Source organism: Balaenoptera physalus, assembly GCF_965194825.1.
Source record: "Balaenoptera physalus genome assembly, chromosome: 15".
Classification (NCBI taxonomy): Eukaryota; Metazoa; Chordata; class Mammalia; order Artiodactyla; family Balaenopteridae; genus Balaenoptera; species Balaenoptera physalus.
In genome coordinates this window covers 15,443,855-15,460,710 of record NC_138894.1, presented here as the reverse complement: position 1 = coordinate 15,460,710, position 16,856 = coordinate 15,443,855, and the positions used below count along the sequence as shown (strand labels likewise).

At 40.0% G+C, this 16,856-nt stretch overlaps 1 long non-coding RNA gene across 1 annotated transcript in view; it reads right to left on the bottom strand.

Annotated features, from left to right (window-relative positions):
- Positions 1 to 1,404: 1,404 nt before the first annotated feature.
- LOC309643851 overlaps positions 1,405 to 16,856 on the bottom strand; it is a 306,112-nt gene continuing 290,660 nt past the window's right edge. Inside the window, exon 2 of the long non-coding RNA XR_014254106.1 lies at positions 1,405 to 1,780. This is a non-coding gene — a long non-coding RNA (uncharacterized lncRNA). The remainder of the gene's footprint in view (positions 1,781 to 16,856) is intronic.

Sequence of the window (16,856 nt, the reverse complement as noted above, 5' to 3'; positions counted from 1 at the left end):
AATTTCTAGATATTAGCAACAAATAAATGAAAAACAATTTTTTTTAAATGTACCACTTACAATAACATCAAACAAATCACCTACCTAGGATGAAATTTAGCAAAGTATGTATAAGACTTCTACACTGAAAACAACAAAACATTGCTAAATTAAAGACCTGAAAAGTGGAGAGGTATGTTATGTTTTTGGATTGGAAGGCTTTAATGTTAATATTTCCAGTCTTCCAATAAAACTGAACAGAGTCCAGAAATGAACCCACTTGTATATGATCAATTAATTTTCAACCAAAATGCCAAATCAATTCAACGGAGAAAGGAAAGTCTTTTTAACAAATGGTGCTGAGATAACTATAGATATTAAGGAAAAAAATGAACCTCAACCCTAATGTCACCCCATACATAAAATTAATTTGAGATAGATCACAGACCAACATAAAAGCCAAAACTGCAAAACTTTCAGGGGAAAAGGAAAAAAAAAAGCAATGTTAGCTTTTGCAAAGAATTTTTGGAAAGAAAGCAAAACGTGTTAATCACTAAAGGAGAAAGAAATAAATTTGATTTTATCAATACCTCTACTCTTCAACAATAATGAAAAGGCAAGCCACAGACTGGGAGAAAGTATTCACAATGCATGTATGTGATAAATTTCTTGAATACCAATATAAAAAGGATCCACACAATTCAGTAATAAGAAAATCAACCCAATTTTTTTTAATGGTCAAAATCTAGAGCAGGAATTTCACCAAAGAAAATATTCAAATGACTAAGGAGTACATGAAATTATATTCGACATCATGAGTTATCAAGGAAACACATATGAAAAACATGATAGTGAAATTTGAAAAGGCTGATAAATACAAGACTTGACAAGGATGTGGAACAATCAGAATCTCAAACAGGACTTCCCTGGTGGTGCAGTGGTTAAGAATCTGCCTGCCAATGCAGGGGACACGAGTTCAAGCCCTGGTCTGGGAAGATCCCACCTGTCATGGAGCAACTAAGCCCGTGCGCCACAACTACTGAACCTGCGCCCTAGAACCCGCGAGCCACAACTACTGAGCCTGCGTGCTGCAACTACTGAAGCCTGCATGCCTAGAGCCCGTGCTCTGCAACAAGAGAAGCCACTGCAATGAGAAGCTCATGCACCACAACGAAGAGTAGCCCCCGCTCGCCACAACTAGAGAAAGTCCGCGCGCGGCAACGAAGACCCAACGTAGCCAAAAATAAATACATAAATAAATTTATTTATTAAAAAAAAAAAGAATCTCATACAAAGATGATAGGAGGGTAAAGTGTACAACCCCCTTTGAAAACCAGATTGTGAGTTTCTTATAAAAAGCATAATTTCACCTCTCTTAGATCCAGCAATTTCTACTTCTGGGTAGAAACATATCCACAAAATGACTGTCACAGAAATGTTCATAGCTGCTTTATTCATAATAGCCTCAAACTGGAAACAATCAAATGTCCATCAACAGGTGAACAGATAAACAAACTGAGATATATCTACACCATGAAATATGACTACAGTGAAAAACAATGAACTGTTGATAACAGGCAATGACATGGATGGATCTCACAATCACGCTGAGTGAAAAAAAGTCAGACAACAGGAGTACATACTATATATACATCCCTTTCATAGGAAGTTCTAAACTAGGCAAATCTGCTACGTGGTGCTGGAAATCAGATCATGCTTAGCAGGGGTGACGGTGACTGCAAAGGGCTTGGGCCTTCACGGGGGATTCTTGGCTCCATATGAACTCAGTCTTGATGGGAGCCTTTCAGCTGGTGTGACAGGCCGAGGGAAAGATACCTGTGGGGAGGCAACAGGAAAACAAAGTCTGTTTAGCAGCCTCCCCAATGGTTATTTCCATTTTCAAGAACTTCAAGTTTTCTTTCCTGCCTCCCTCCCTTTTCTCCTTTCTTCCCTCTCCATCTCTCTTTCTATTTCCATCCAACTGAAACTGTGGGAAATGCTGGTATCCTCCTGAGCCGAAACCTTTAAAAAATCTTTTAATCTGATTTCAGAGATGCATCTGTTGATCCCTCCATTGTCTGTGATGGAGTAAAAATTGCAGACCCGTAATTATCTCTTCTCCTGGCAGGACTTAAGGTGAAACAGACAGGAGGACCTGAGCGGATTCTTCTCAGATGCCACCTCTTAGCATTGGGCTTTGCGAGTCTGTTATTTGGGGCACTGCAGAAGGCAAGGCCCTATCCCGCCGAGGATCAATGGAAAATAAGCAGTTGCTGGTGAATAGACTGCGCTCTTCTACAGTTGTTAGGCCTCCTTGGTAATGGCTATTTATCCCCACTTAATTGCTACCTGGGCTCCCCTCATTCTGTGCTGGCTGGCACTTCCCACCACTGCCATCCGGGCAAACCCAGGGCAGCCTGCAGAGGGGCAGCTGCCTGCCCGACACTCCTTCAGAGGCCAAGGGATGCCCGTGGTGACCTCGGCCAGGTTGATAGTGATGCCACCTACCCTGACTCTCTCCCCAATGGTGTCACCTGATCTCCAATGCCTGGCGACAGCTGTGCTGGCTCAGCCTTGGGATCTGCTCTAATGCCAGCTAAGTGTCCAGGTGGTTTGTAGGGAGGTCTGAGGGGCAGGTAGTTCTCTTTGACAACAAACTGAAAAAAGAAGCCCATGTTCTCCAAGAGTGGAAGAGCCCAGAGAACCTTGGAGAAAGGGAACGTCAAGCCCATCTACATCTGGACTTGTTGTATGGTAGGATAAATGGAGACCCCTTAAAAAAAAGAAGAAAAGCAAAGAAAAACGAAAAAGAAACACGTTAGCATAAATGCAAAAATCCAACCAAAGTTTTATAATCCAAATTGAGTGTTATATAATAAGCACATCATATCATGAACAAATCTGACAAATGTAAACTAGTACGAACTTGGAAAATCAAATACTGTAATTCATAATTTAACCCAATTTTTTAGAAAAGCTTAAAAAAAGGTCTTTGTTCACTTATAGAGCTACTTCTGGGAGGACTACATAATCATATAATTTGCCATATTGGGAATGGGAATCACTTTGATTTGGCCAGGTTAGGCAAACAAGTTTTGTTTTTGTTCCCATTTAGACTGAGTGCCTGCTCTGCCTGAAGTCCAGTGTTGGGGCAGATTGTGAGATCCTCTGTGGGTTCGGTGGGAACGAGGGTCAGGATCTATCTGTAAGGTGTGCTCAGGCACTAGGGTGGCAGGTAATGGCGCTCAAGCCCTGTGTCTCCTCACCCTGGTAAGACCACCTGCTCTGGAGAGTATAAAACTCTTTTCCAACATCTTCTTGAGAAAGAATCACCTTGTTAGCCCAGTTCTGCCCACCAGAAAGTAGAGACCAAACAACAGACTCCAAACCCTCACTGGTTCAGCTATTGTCTGGTATTTCTGAGTAGATTTGGCCCATCCCAGGAGTCAACGGGAACTCTATCACAGAGCCATGTACCCAAACTCCTGAAAAAAGTTTTACCCCTTTGGGTAGAGTCCACTGTGGAAGTTTTAGCTCTTAGATAAAAGAGAAAACATAGGTATAAACCTTCATGACCTTGACTTAGGCAGTGATTTCTTTGATATGATACCAAAAGCACAAGAAACAAAAGAAAAAAACAGATGAATTGGACTTTATCAAAATTAAAAACTTTTGTGTTTCAAAGGACACCACCAAGCAAAGATGACACACAAAATGGATGAAAATATTTGCACATTATATATCTGATAATGGATTAGTATCCAAAATATATAAAGAACAATTACAGGTCAACAATAAAAAGACACATAACGTAATTTTAAAAGATTTGAATAGACATCTCTCCAAAGAAAAGATACAAGTGGCCTATAAGCATGTGAAAAGATGCTCAACATTATTAGTCATTAGGGAAATGCAACTTGAAACCACAATGCAATACCACTTCACATTTACTAGGATGACTATAATCAAATAAATTGATGGAAAATAACAAGTGTTAACAAGGATGTGGAAAAATTGGAACCCTTATCCATTGCTGGTGGGAATGTAAAATGGTGCAGTCACTTTGAAAAAGTCTGGCAGTTTCTCAAAAAATTAAACATAGATTTACTATATGACCAGCAATTCCACTTCTAGATACATACCCAAGAGAACTGAAAATATATATCCACACAAAAACTTGGACATGAATATTCATAACCACATTATAATAACCAAAAGGTAGAAACAACGCAAATGTCCATCAACTGATGAATCGATAAACAAAATGTAATATATCCAAATAATGGAATATATGTAGCCATAAAAAGAATTTGGTACTGATACATGTTACAACATGGATGAACATTAAAAACATGCTAAGTGAAAGAAGTCAGACACAAAAGACCCCATATTATATGACTCCATTTACATGAAGTGTCCAGAATAGGCAGATCTATAGAAACAGAAAGTAGGTTAGTGGTTGCCAGGGGCTGAAGAGAGGAGAGAATGGTGAGTGGCTACTAATGGGTATAGGGCTTATTTTTGGGGTGATGAAAATATTCTGGAATTAGATAGTGGTGATGGTTGCACAACCTTGTGAATATACTAAAAGCCACTGAGTTGCACAACTTTAAAAGAGTGAATTTTATGGCTTGTGCATTATATATCAATTTTTTTAAAGACTAAGGCATAGTTCTCACTCTCAAATAGCTGACAATCTTCAGTATTCAAACATACTTGCTCAACACCATGTAATTATCGATATTGAATGTTTTTATCTTCTGAGGTAGCCACCAATCACATTATTCTTGATGAATTAACCAAATCATCTAAACAATAAAAATATAAATCAGTCTAGAAAATACATTGCATTAATTATTCAAATTTTACTTAGTAAGAGTGGAGCATTTTGCAATAATGCAAAGATTGTTTCTAAAAAACAAAGAAAATAATAGTCATATCAGTGGACCTGAAGACACCTCCATTTGATGGTGTTGGAAGTGACTCTAGACTCAAAAATAACAAGAAAGGCTCTTGTGTTTTTATTTGTTCATTCATTCCTCAAAACTCTACTGGTTATTATTATCTCCTGGGCCCTGGGGGGAGAGACTACAAGTTTCCTCAAGGAGCTCAGTGTCTAAGGAAAGAGGCAAACCTCCTGCACTAAGAGGGTCATCACAGAGCTATGTCTAGCCCAGCTGTGGCCCATCCCAATAGGCAATGATTTTGCACACAGGTATATTTAAGGGGCCCAGGATCAGGTCAACATCTGACTGCACTTCCTCTCTCACCTCCAGCATTTTCTCCAAGCATATGTTATTACCAAAAAATCAGCAATTGGCGGCGCAATCTTGACCTCTACAATGTATTAAAAATTTTTTAATGAATTGCCGACATAGAAAAATCAAGAGGTCTTAAATAAAAATCAAAATGTCTAGCTTCTTTTAAAAATCTGGCAGTGCTGGCCCCATGTGCTGGCCTATGACTCTCAGGTGGGCTGGAACAGTGCCTGGTCCCACTCACCAGGCACAGAAATGAACAAGGACCCCTATAATTGGCAAGGACTGATGAGCTGGGTGATGGGCTCAAGGGCTTCATTATACTATTCTATTTTGTGTCTTTAATGTCCATAATAAAGTGTTAAAATCCAACAAAAAATTGGAGATATGCATTCTCCTATTGGCCACAGCCCCCAACCTGCTCTACTGTCATTGAGGCAGGACGTTAGTTACTATTCACTGGGCTTGCAGTATTCTTTTTCTTAGTAGTATTAAAAGGCAAGTGAACTGTTCTTCATACCTCACTTGTTTGCCTCATCTTCCACATCCTTGCAAGACCTCTGCTGTCATGTGAGTACAGTCTCCAAAAGAAGCCTTAAGCAGAGGGCACAGCCTGGCAGCCAATGGCCAAATTGGACCACAGATGCGTTTTTGTTTGGCCCAAAGAATGTTTTCCTTAATAAGAGTTCAATGTCATAGATGGGCATGACTTTCCAATTCTCCCCAGTCCTCACCTCCCATGACATTATTATTATCTGGCCCAATAAACATTTATGTTCCTTACCTTGCCCCTGTAGGCATCTGAATTTCAGAATCTAAGACAGGAGGAACAGAGGTTGTATTCAGTATTTATGCTGGCATGTAGGTTGGCACTGTTAGTCTTCGAGAGTCTTGAAATCCTGTCTGCCCACTGATCCCTTCCCGTTGTGAAGACGACCATATCTTCCATTTAGTGGTTTTGTGAAAGTCTTCTATTTTGGAAGTTTAAAATAGCTCTTGGGAATTCCCTGGAGGTCCAGTGGTTAGGACTCAACGCTTCCACTGCTGGGGGCAAGGGGTTCAGTCCCTGGTTGGGGAACTAAGATCCTGCAAGCCACGTGATGCAGCCAAAAAAAAAAAAAAAGAAAAGCTCTTTATCTTTCCTAATGGTTTATTAAATGATTAATTCTGTGTTATGCCTAATATTGTCATTAACATCATCTCCATTGTGATTATGTCTAATCGCTATTAAATGTTCAATAGAAGAGGCTAACTCATTTTGTGACCAAATATGGTTTATATTCAAGGAAATGCAGATAGTATATGATCTAAAAAATTTACAAGCTTCCTAATTGAAAGAAAAATGCAACCCAAAATAGGTTTAAGAAATTATTATACCTCTATCAAGTTCATTACAAAAATTAAAAGGGTAACGTTCTGTGATTATGAGAAAACAGGTACACTTCTGTATTATTCGGTAGCTGCAACTTGGTTGGGCAAGTAACTTGCAAATGTTACAAGAGCTGTGGTCAAATAATTCTCTTTGGAAAATATATTTCCAAGGAAATAACCAAAAATGAAAGGTACAAAGATAGTCTTACTAGTGCCATTTATGAGAGAAAAAGGTAAACAAACCTCGGTGACAAAAATAAGCAATAAACTAAGAAAACACTTGTTTATTAACAAGATAGCAAACTATAAATTCTTCAAATGACAATTATGCCATTATGGTCCATATAAATGCAGTGAGCATGTGCACAGGAGATAGGGAAATACACAGTGAAGCAGAATACATATACACTGATTTCATAAGAATAAAAAAACTATGTCAAGTCCTTGAAAAAGATCAGAAGAGAACATACAGAAGTGCAAAGAGTTTTGGTTTGAAGTTCATATATGGTACAAGTGAACAATTTTGAAGTGAGTTTGGAATTGGGTTAGTGAAGTCGATGAAGAGGATGTAACATGTTTGATAGCGTTTTTATGGTACAAATGTAAGAAGAGGGGAAAATAAGACAGAATGTGCATGGGGGAAAGTAGCCCATAAGCATGAAGATGTGCAGAAGAATTTGAGGGAAAACAGCTATTACCGAAACACCTAGAAGCTGACAATCCCTGGGGACTTTCCTGGCGGTCCAGTTGTTAGGACTCTGTGCTTCCACTGACGGGGGCACGGGTTCGGCCACTGGCAGGGGAACTAAGGTTGTGCATGACAAGGCCAAAAAACAACAACAACAAAAAAGAAGCTGACAATCCCTGGTCTTTATACAGAGGAGACATGGGCTTCACTGATGGGTTGAATTTCTTAAGGTCTATTTGGAGAACTGGTCAAAAGCTAGAAGGTGGTCCTGTACTGAATCTCACCCAGGGAATGGGCGGTGTGTTGATTCAGGCTCGACTTGGTAAAGCTGTCCCTTGATAGGGCTAGATGGAGAAAGGCTTGATCGTTGCTGTGACATTTTGGATGGTGGATTACTCAGCCTTTGTCAAACACGGGATTGCAGCGCTGGGGCATCCCTGGGAATGCCAGCTCTGTAAACACCAGGACAACTCTTCTGGTCAAGACAACCCAACCCATACTAAATCTTGACTGTTAATGTCTTTCTGGTATGGCATACCATACCATATGGTGGTAAGAATTAGTAGGTTCCAGGGTTCTCCAACCATTGATGACAGAAACATGATATTAATGCTTACCACTGCTTTTTCACTCCGAAATAAATTAGCAGTACCATCTCAATGAATGAACTGAGCAGAGGTAACTCATTATGAACAAAGAAGAAGAAAGGGTTTAGAGGCAGAAGAAAGAAATAAAAGATGCATTTTATAATTTAGCCATTAATAAATCTTTTTAAACAAATAAGTGCTACTAGTAAATATTTGATAATTTTCCCAGGATAGAAAATAGCCATGGAGGGGACTTCCCTGGCGGTCCAGTGGTTGGGACTTTGCCTTCCAATACAGGGGGTGCAGGTTCGATCCCTGGTCAGGGAGATAAGATCCCACATGCCTTGTAGCCAAAAAACCAAAACATAAAACAGAAGCAATATTGTAACAAATTCAATAAAGACTTTAAAAATGGTCCACATCAATCAATCAATCAATCAATCAATAGAAAATAGCTATGGAGATCTGCTCTCAAGAATATCCTGGGAATTCTCCAGTGGTTAAGACTCGGCGCTTTCACTGCAGGGACTCGGGGTTCAATCTGTGGTCAGAGAGCTAAGATCCCACAAGCTGCATGACCCAGTCAAAAAAAAAAGAATATTCTCATTGAAACATGATAAGCAGCTCAATTTCTCTTTTGGAGCAACGCAAAGCAGATATATACCCTATCTATATATCATCTCCCTTAAATGTCAGCATAATCTCACTATTACTCTTCCTATCACTATAACTATTACCCTTCCCATTTTAAAGGAGAGAAAACTGTAGCTTAGAAAAGGTTAGTAACTTACCCAATGTCACAGCTGTTAGTGGGAGATCCCCCAGATTTTGAACCCTGCCCTGTCTGACTTAAAGCACGTAAACATTTCCCTCTCTTGCTTTTCATATATGCACTAGTAGTCTCTGTTATAAGTGCTGATGGCACAGACACAAGGGAACAGTGAATTCTGCCATGGAAGGTGAATGCCAAAGAGAGGTCTCAGGAAACCACAGAGAAGTGACATTGGAACTGGGCCCTGAAAGGTAAGTTGCAGTGTGTCAGGAAGACCAGAGAAAGGGTGATTTAAATAGAGGGAACAGCCTGGGCAAAGTCATGGGAATAGCACACCCTGGCATGGAAAACAACTACAAACTCTCTTTGACTTTTCTATAATTATTTCTATATGTATGCCTTCTCAGGCCAACCCAACTGTAAACACACTTCTTGGAAACAGTGAATGGTGTCCCAATAATTTGTGCAGTGCTTAACCTACACAACTGTTCCTGCCTATCCTGATTAATTTGGGTATTATATGTGGAGGTTAAAAATTTTGCTGATGCTCTTGCTGTAGGAATTCTCTGATCTCTCTGCTCTTAAGAAATATAAGGAAACATCTCACTTTTCAGAACAACCTGAAGCTGTCCCACCACCTTTTAAGTAGACTACTGTTGATAATTTAATTTATTAAGTAATTCATTTAACAAACATTATTTAAGTAACAATGATGGGCCTTTTCCATTGCCCAAGCAATGGAAAGAATCAAACAAAAACAACAACAAGAAAATAAGACATGAACTTGTCCTCATGGGACTTAGAAAATTAAAGTAAAAAGGATCAAATATCTCTCTCCTTTATTTTCTATTTGAAATAATGCACAAACCTCCCATAGCCTTTTTTAACTTCTCACTTCAGTCAGTATCTATTCTCTCCTCTCTTTTATCTACAAAATAAAGGTAGAGATGTGAATAATCTACGTCTCATTAGCAATGAGCTTCTTAACCACAAAACAACAGAGCAGGGAATGGGGGCAGTTCATGATCAAATAAACTTGGAAAATGAGTCAAGCCACACTCCACATTGGAGATCCATATTCACATTCACACATTAAAGGGTCTGAAGAAGAGTTTTTCACCTTTGGCTGGCTAGTCCAGGATTTCCAAAACATATCAGCCCATGAAACCATTTTTTTCATAGATATTCTAACAGTAACTTTAGGAAATAGTTCTCAGAGTGCAAGCGAGTCATAGACATACTACCTTGGAATCACCTGGGGGGTACGTTATCAAAATCTTGCAGAGAGACTTCCAAGGGTTTAAGTTAACATTTTAGATCATTAATGCTTTACAGGCAGTAGTGAGTTAATGGCCAGCAGGACTGGTGGCCAGCAGGATTGGTGTCCAGTAAGAAATGAGCAGGGTTGAGTGTGGGCAGCACCCCTAAGAAACTTTGGACTGGTGACAGTAGGGCTGAATAAAGAGTCAAGCACCTAAGTCCTGGTCTTGGTGTCCTCTTGGATTCATGTGTCATCTTGGGGAAGCCACTTTCCTCCTAGGACCATCTATGAAGGTCTTGGGTTTTTGGATTGTGGAAATGTATGAGAGTATTTTTATTTGTCAGTGATCAGGGGTCATGACTGACATGGAGGACGTAGGGAGTATGGATGCTAGAGGTTTTCAGGTGTGGGAAGTTCCTCACCTTGAAGAAATGCACTGCCTGTGGCATGATTTTCTGATGTTCCTCTGGACATTCATGCAGGAGGTGAAGAACCTGCTACCAATGATCAGAGCCTAGAACCGAATCCTTAGCTGCATGTAAATGGTTTAATATGCACTGAAATTTCCAGGAATGCAACTGTTTTAGGAACAAAGAGAAGATTGTACTTTATGTATTCAGAATTTTACCTAGAACTTTACCGCAATTTTGGGAAATCACATGACTAATGATAACAGTACTCGGGTTTTTGTTAAATTGCCAATGTTACAGGCCTGTATCAGTCTTCACTGGTAGCTGTCACATTCATGTTGACTCGAAGTATGGATTCATGCATCTGACCACTTCTTGATGTCATCTAGAGCAATGCTACTTGAAATGACAGTGTGCTACCAGATAAAGAACTTGCACCAGGGACTTCCCTGGTGGTACAGTGGTTAAGAATCTGCCTGCCAATGCAGGGGACACAGGTTCGATCCCTGGTCAGGGAAGATCCTACATGCCGCAGAGCAACCAAGCCCGTGCACCACAACTACTGAGCCCGTGTGCCACAACTACTGAAGCCCATGCCCTAGAGCCCATGCTCCACAACAAGAGAAGCCACTGCAATGAGAAGCCCGTGTACCGCAACAGGGAGTAACCCCTGCTCGCTGCAACTAGAGGAAGCCCACGCAGCAGCAATGAAGACCCAACGCAGCCAAAAATAAATACATAAATTAATTAATTAAAACAAACAAACAAAAACATGCACCAGAATGTAGATCAACATCTTGTTTTCTTCATCAAGAAAGTCTTGCTATGAAAAACATGTCCACTAAACTAAATAGTGTGCTTCAATATGGTTGATTTTCATTTCTGGTATAAGCTCTTTCCGTCATCGCAGATCAATAACAGTTTATGTTTATGGCATATGATCTTTTTACAGTCATATCTGGAAGTAGGCTTTATTATCAATGTCTTTCATTTCAGGAAAGGAAAGGGAACATAACAAATATTGGTGATAAAAAAAGAAAATTGGGCCCAACACATTTGATTATCACTGTGTCGAATGCTTGCCAAGAGGGGATGAGCTTTAGTTTGTCCATAGTATCATCGGCTGCCTTACGCAGTTCTCTGACGAGACAGCTGAAGATTTCTCAATCTTGCATGAAATGAATGCTTGTCCATTGCCATCTGGGGACACCTCTTTCCACCAGAACACAGTCCCTAAGCCCCACCTATGTAGAAAGTCTGAAGCACCGCACTAATGATCTCTGACGTCTTCTTCAGACTTTTTAATATTTTTTTCAGCTTAATTCTGTATCTTTCGAGCTTTGCCACTTTGTGCCTTGATTCATCTGTATGGCTGCCCAAGTCACAGAAAGAATTGATGCCGCTCTATTAAGGGAGCAATTCGAAGTCTTCTCCCCTGCAAAATAAGGACAATTACCTCCTGTGCTGCTCTGTCCCCTAAATGTGTACTAGATCAGCGGTCCCCAACATTTTTGGCACCAGGGACCGGTTTCTTGGAAGACAATTTTTCCACGGAAGGTTTGCGGGGGATGGAGAGTAAAATTTCTTTGCTCTAGACAGTCAACGCAATTCGGTCCAGTAGGGGTTAAAGCTGGCTTCTTGTCTCTGCTCGGGAGCAGCCAGGCGGGATGGGGCTCCTCCTGTAATGGGCGCAGATGCCGCCATGCTTTGTTGATTACAATCTCCCACACCAAGGAAGCTTTGACTAGGTTTGACATAATCAGCTCAGAGCCTCTGCCTGCACTCTTTCACAAACAGGCCATTTTCACATCTTTTTCATGGAATCCGACAAGCGGAAAAATAATTAATGTTACCTCAGCCCAACAATGACCCTGGCTCTGATTCAAAAAGAAGGCATGTTGCATAAACTGCCCTTTAATTGAGGTTTGGGGGCAGACCCCACATACTCCTGTATCGGTTCTGCCTCCTTGGCCAAGGCTGATTAAGGCTTTCCTAAGACTGAGGGCCCTTGGTCACTGAGTACTACTCAGTTTCAGGTTCAAAGAGTTTCCGTGAAAGAATTCTGTTCATGGTATTTAGCAAGCACAGACCAGTTTCATCTGTCAGAGAATTCCAGATGGTACTGTTGGTTGTTCCCATTTTATTGATGAAGACAAAGTGACTTGCTCTTTGCAGAAGACACAAAACTAGAACCCACAATTATTTTTCAATATTTTTTTCTTTCTTTTGAGAAAGAAAATACAAATGTATTTTATTATAGAAGTCTACATAGTCATTTACACAATTGTTGAGACTGGTGCAGCCATTCAAGTGGCAAAATGGTACAGCCACTTTGGAAAATAATCTGGCAGTTCCTCAAATGGTTAAATATAGAGTTACCTTTTGACTTGGCAATTCTACTCCTAGGAATTCTCCCAGGAAAATTGAAAACATATGTCCACACAAAAACGTGAACACGAATATTCACAGAAGCATTATTCATAATATCCAGAAAGTGGAAACAACCCAAGTGTCTCTCAACTGACAAATGGATAAACAAAAGTGGTATATCCATACAACGGAATATTATTTGGTCATAAAAAGGAATGAACATGAATGAATCACTATAACATGAATGAATCTTGAAAACATTATGCTAAGAAACCAGTCACACACAAAAAAAACCACTTATTATGTGATTCCATTTATATGAAGTGTCCAGAATGGGCAAATATAGATACATAGAAAGTTGATTCATGATTGCTTAGGTCTGAGGAGGATGGGAACTGGTGGGGGGAGGGGTTGGATGGTGAAGGGGTGCAGAGTTTCTCTTTGAGGTGATGAAAATATTCTAAAGTTGATTGTGATGTTGGTTGCACAATTCTGTAAATATACTAAAAACCATTGAATTGTACACTTAAAAAAAAAAGTGTATAGTACACTAATCTTACTCCAGAAAAAATTATTGTCAAATTGTGAGACAAGAATCCTGGCTATTCCCAACATCTTTTGGGGTGTCTGTAAGTACTTACCTTTCCAACTACACATCCACACGAGGCTGGATTTTTCTTTATATATTCAGCAATACATTATAATGCAACAGATTGAACGCAGAAGCAGATGTGAGAACTGAGCTGTCTATTTTTTACCAAGCCATAAAAAAGCTTCTCAAAAAAGTAAAAAGAAAAAAAAGTCCCGGGAATTCCCTGGCAGTCCAGTGGTTAGGACTCAGCGTTCTCACTGCCCAGCCCTGTGTTCGATCCCTGATCAGGGAATTAAGATCCAACAAGCCGTGCAGTGCAGTCAAAAAAAAGAAAAGAAAAAGGAAAAAAAGTCTACACATTCACTGTAGAAAATTTGGAAAATGTGAAATATTAGAAGAAAGACAGTAAATATCCTCTATGATCTGATCAACCACTGCCAGCATGTTGATACATTTCCATCTGTTCTTTTTTCTGACTCCTTGAGCTCCGAGTCTTGTGAAGGGTGAAACTCAGGAAAGAGGCCAACTCTGTTGGGTGAGCCCCTTCCCTCTGTTTTTCCTTGTTTCCTTCAAAGTAAAGCGATCAATGCTCACCTTGCTGGGTTGGGGCTGGGGGATCCCAATTAGACCTGCCTCAAGCCCATGATTACTTACGTATTACAAAAGTAGCACATGGTCAGTGTTAAAAAACATTGTGTGGGGAATTCCCTGGCGGTCCAGTGGTTAGGACTCTGTGCTTTCACTGGTGAGGGTGCAGGTTCCATCCCTGGTCAGGGAAGATCCCACAAGCCACACAAGGTGGCAAAAAAAACCAAAAACAACAAACAAAACATTGTACGGGTGTGCGTATGCATGTGTCTGTGTATCGTGCATATATAAAGCAGAAAACATAATGATCTGAGATATCAGATCAAGGTGGCAGATGAGAATACACTTCTTCAACTCTGCAACCCTTAAAATGAAGGAAAAGTGGCTTAAAGAATAAGTTTATCATAGCAAATAGGAGAGATGCTACTAGCAGATCAGAAATCATGAAGAATTCCCAGAAGACAGAATAAAGAAAGGAAGCAGATAAGTAAGAAGAGAAAATCTAAAAACACTTAGGCAAAAATACAGGTGAGGAAAAACAAATTCAAAGCCACACCAAACTCCAAGTCAAATAATAAAGATATGCCATCTCGTATCTGCAATTCTTTTTTTTTTTTTTTTAAAGAGCAGGTGATATACAAGCTGGCTTTTTATTTTTATTTTTATTTATTTAAACAATATTTTATTTATCTATGGCTGTGTTGGGCCCTCGCCCCTGCGCGAGGGCCCTCTCCAGCCGTGGCAAGTGGGGGCCACTCTTCATCGCGGTGCGCGGGGCCTCTCACTATCACGGCCTCTCCAGACGCGCAGGCTCAGTAATTGTGGCTCACGGGCCCAGTCGCTCCGCGGCATGTGGGATCCTCCCAGACCAGGGCTCGAACCCGTGTCCCCCGCACCGGCAGGCAGACTCTCAACCACTGCGCCACCAGGGAAGCCCCACGTATCTGCAATTCTTAAGTCCAAAACTCTCAAGGCAGAAAGGTTTTTTCCTAAGTTTAGCAGAAACATTTGAAGCAAAACCCAACCAGAACTGATGTGGAGCTATTTTTAGACTTTATTTCATTTCATGTGAATATTCATTTATTTCTTTGCAAAAAAATTAATATATCTGATTACATGGTGCTGCCCCAGATTTTGCTGGGAGTATTATGAAATATTCAGTAAGTGCAATGAACTACCTTTTTTAAATCGAATAATTCAGAATTCCAAACACAACTGGCTCTTAGAGATCTGAATAAAGCATGTGGACTTGTACAGATACCAGAAGAGGTACTTGGGACAAAGTAAGAATGGGGTTTCCATCAACAGGAGAATGAATAAGTTGGGATAAGTTCCAATGAATGAAAAGGAGAGTAGAGGAAATACAGATTGGAAAGGGAGAAATAAACTATCCCGATTTACATTATTGTCTACAAAATCCCAAGGAATTGACCAAAAACAAAACAAAACAACCCCCCCCCAAATGCCTAGAACTAATAAGTGAGCTTAGCAGATTCTCAGGATTCAACATCAACACACAAAAAACTATCATGCTAACAACCAATGCTAGCAATGAACAATTAGAGACAGAAATTAAAGCACACTACTCTTTATAATTGCTAAAAAAAAAAAAAAAAAAAAAAGGAAATACCGGGTATAAATCTAACAAAACATGTATAGAATCTATATGCTAAAAACTACAAAATGAATTAAAAACTGATGAAAAATGTTTTAAAAAATCTAAATAAATGGAGAGAAATACTACCTTCATTAATTGAAAAACCCAACATAGTAAAGATGTCAATTATCCCTAAATTTTTTTAAAAATATTTATTTATTTATTTTGGCTGCGCCGGGTCTTAGTTGCAGCATGTGGACTCTTAGTTGTGGCATGCATGTGGGATCTAGTTCCCTGACCAGGGTTCAAGCCCGGTCCCCTCCCTGCACTGGGAACATGGAGTCTTACCCACTGGACCACCAGGGAAGTGCCTCAAATATACCTAAATTGATTTATCAAAGTCCCAGCAGGATTCTTTGTAGATATAGACAAAGTGATCCTGAAATTTATATGGAAATACAAAAAAACTAGAATAGCCAAAACAATTTTGAAAAAGAATAAAGTGGGAAGAGTCACACTACCTGATCTGAAGCTATTTATATAGCGTCAGTAATTAAGACAGTACAGTGTCAATAGAGGGAGGGACACTTAGATCATGGCACAGAATAGAGAGTCCAGAAATGAACACACACAAAGTTTTACCAACTGATTTTTTTTTTTGGCCAAGCCGCATACGAGATCTTAGTTCCCCGACCAGGGATGAACACACACCCCCTGCATTGGAAGGTGAAGTCTTAACCACCGGCCCAACAGGGAAGTCCCTTTGACAAAGGTGCAAAAGCAATTCAATGAAGGAAAGATAATCTTTATAACAAATGGTGTTGAAAATATTGCTATTCAGAGGGGGAAAAGAACCTTCACCTGAATCTCACAACTTATACCAAAACTAGCTCAAAATATATCATAGGGACTTCCCTGGTGGTCCAGTGGTCAAGACTTTGCCTTCCAATGCAGTGGGTGTGGGTTCAATCCCTGGTCAGGGAGCTGGGATCCCACATGCCTCTTGGCCAAAAAACCAAAACATAGAAACAATATTGTAACAAATTCAATAAGGTCTTTAAAAATGGTCCATATCAAAAAGAATCTTAAAAAAAAATAGGTCATAGACCTAAATGCTAAGCTTAAAACTATAAAACTTCTAGAAGAAAACACAGGAGAAAATCTTCGTTACCTAGTGTTAGCTGAAGAGTTCTTAGACATGACAACAAAGCATGATCCACAAGAGGAAAAAAATTGATAAACTGCTTTTCACCAAAATTAAAAACTTTTGCTCTGCGGAAGACTCTGTTCAGAAGATGGAGGGCTTCCTTGGTGGCGCAGTGGTTGAGAATCTGCCTGCCAATGCAGGGGACACGGGTTCGAGCCCTGGTCTGGGAAGATCCC